This window comes from Aulonocara sp. 'chitande type north' Nkhata Bay, linkage group LG5 (genome assembly GCF_057382095.1).
Source record: "Aulonocara sp. 'chitande type north' Nkhata Bay isolate Kocher_YH1m ecotype deep benthic linkage group LG5, A_spYH_male_GT1.1, whole genome shotgun sequence".
NCBI classification, from domain to species: domain Eukaryota; kingdom Metazoa; phylum Chordata; class Actinopteri; order Cichliformes; family Cichlidae; genus Aulonocara; species Aulonocara sp. 'chitande type north' Nkhata Bay.
In genome coordinates, this window is record NC_141348.1 from 18,209,764 (window position 1) to 18,211,812 (window position 2,049).

Genomic DNA, 2,049 nt, shown 5'->3' on the forward strand with positions numbered 1-2,049 from the left:
TGCAATAACGTTTTGAGGCATTATTTAGATAAAAGGAGAGAACTTTGAACTAGCCTTTTATAATGCTTCACCCTGCATCCTTCTTTCAGATGAGTTCCTACATAACCAAGTCATTCTTGAGGGTCTGTAACCTGGGTGACAGTTTACCACTTTCTAGACCAAGTAAAATCTTTTGAGTAAATTCTAAAGTGTTGGTCAGGGCTTTGGGGTAGCTGAGGTGCATAGATCAGTCCAAACATTACCAGGAAGGCTTCACCAAATCTGGGGAGACTGAACACGGCATCACTTTCAATGACGACAGAGATTTTCACAGGTTGGTAGTGAACTGGACTTGTCGTGTCATGGTCACTAATGACAGTGAAGAGGGCCACTTCAACACCATCAAGCTCCAACTCATCAGATTCGTCCTGAATTAATGAAAAAGAGATACTAATCACAATCTAACCCAAGAAATACAACAGACGACATATAATTTCTCATTTTACCAACTCCAATTGAGATCCAATACCTCTTTTACAAGGGAGACCTGAGTCTCACTGTAAGAGGTGAAAAACAGAAGATCCATGTTCTGCACACATAAATCAGCTAATTCACCAGAGAATCAAGTGGTGTGAGATAGACTGAAACTAAGCTAAAGGAAATACACAGGAAAAGGTTTTACTAAACATCTTATCACTTTCAACAAAACACCAATTCAGTTCATTCGTAGTGAGGAGACAGAAAAGACCATACATGGAAACCGTATGGGTAGACTAAACAAAGGTAAGTCCAAACAGTGCATCAAAATACATGTTTGTACTTTGATGCACTGTTTATATACACAGTAGTATCTGTTAGATACTTAAGGACACTCACAGTGCAGGTTCTGAAAAATCCAGAGACATCCTCACGCAGATAGACAGGAAGGGCGTGGAGAACGGTAGTGCGCTTGGTGTGGATATCATGGATTTCCTATTTCCAGATTAAAAACAGAATTGTATATACTGGTGAGTTTACTGAACAACAACAACAACAACAGTCAAATCAGAACATATGTCCACAAATAACCTGTTCACATCTTTAATACAGTCAGACAAATAGCAAACACAAAGTGGAGTAATAGCAAAATTCAAAAAGCTCATTTAAATCATTGAACCTGTCCAATGTTCCACTGGTTCAACCTATGAAATGTGTAACAATCTATTATTACCTGTTCATTGTGAATTCTTAGAATTTCAGCCAGGGCATCAGCTGTCTTCCCAGTTTTTGATGCCCTGGCTGAATAAGGTCATCAGTCGAGGAAGATGGCGGTCAAGTTCAGCGTAGAATGTATTGGGCAGGTTCTGATTTGTAATCCGCTGAAACTCTGCATACAACTACAGCAGAAGGACAATACAGTTCAATTTGAAGAATCTCGCACATCTAACAATTCTAACAAGAAAACTGCTTGAAAGCACTCTCACTGCAGACAGGCATCTCCGTTGTGTAACTGCAGGGACAACGGGCTTGTTTGGACCCAACTATTCTGAGTCATGAGAGGGGGTTTAAAAATTTAGAGAGATTAAAACACTTTGTTTCATACAAGGCGACCGGGCGCCACCTCTAGAACAAGTAGTATCTAACTTTTTAAACAGCCTGCGACCCTCATTACAACAACTTAATGCTAGCTCTGCAAGCGCAAAGTTTCCTTCGGGGAGAGCAGCAAAGCACATAAAAAACACGGACCCGACATTTCTGCTATTCTTTTCGACACGCACCCAAAATACAACTAAATATTCGTATTTTAACAATAAACTAATATCAACATTGAAAACTTACTGTAAGTCCAGTGATGCTAGTTGCTGCAGTTAGGTCCAACTTTCTCCAGTCGTCCGTGTCCGTGCCTCTTTGGTGCTGTTCCCGCCCATATACCTTTACTTCTTCTGTGTTTCGTATTAATGCTCATTAGCGCCGCCTTCCGCTTCGGAGGGTGAATCAGAGATTAACTCGGAATAAAAATTGATTCCTGCAGCTGCTCAACACTTGCGGAAAAAATTAAAAATATATATGTAGGATACATTGATAAAACAA

General features: G+C 40.1%; 1 long non-coding RNA gene across 2 annotated transcripts; it reads right to left on the minus strand.

Annotated features, from left to right (window-relative positions):
• Positions 1–362: 362 nt before the first annotated feature.
• Positions 363–1,821, minus strand: LOC147330187 (uncharacterized). 2 transcript variants are annotated; one of them, XR_015129233.1, is made up of 3 exons: positions 1,798–1,821; positions 856–951; positions 363–407 (listed from the first exon to the last, which is right to left on the minus strand). It is a non-coding gene; the product is annotated as an uncharacterized LOC147330187 (long non-coding RNA). The 2 variants fall into 2 exon arrangements; XR_015129232.1 differs by lacking the exon at positions 1,798–1,821 and adding an exon at positions 1,190–1,456.
• Positions 1,822–2,049: the final 228 nt, after the last annotated feature.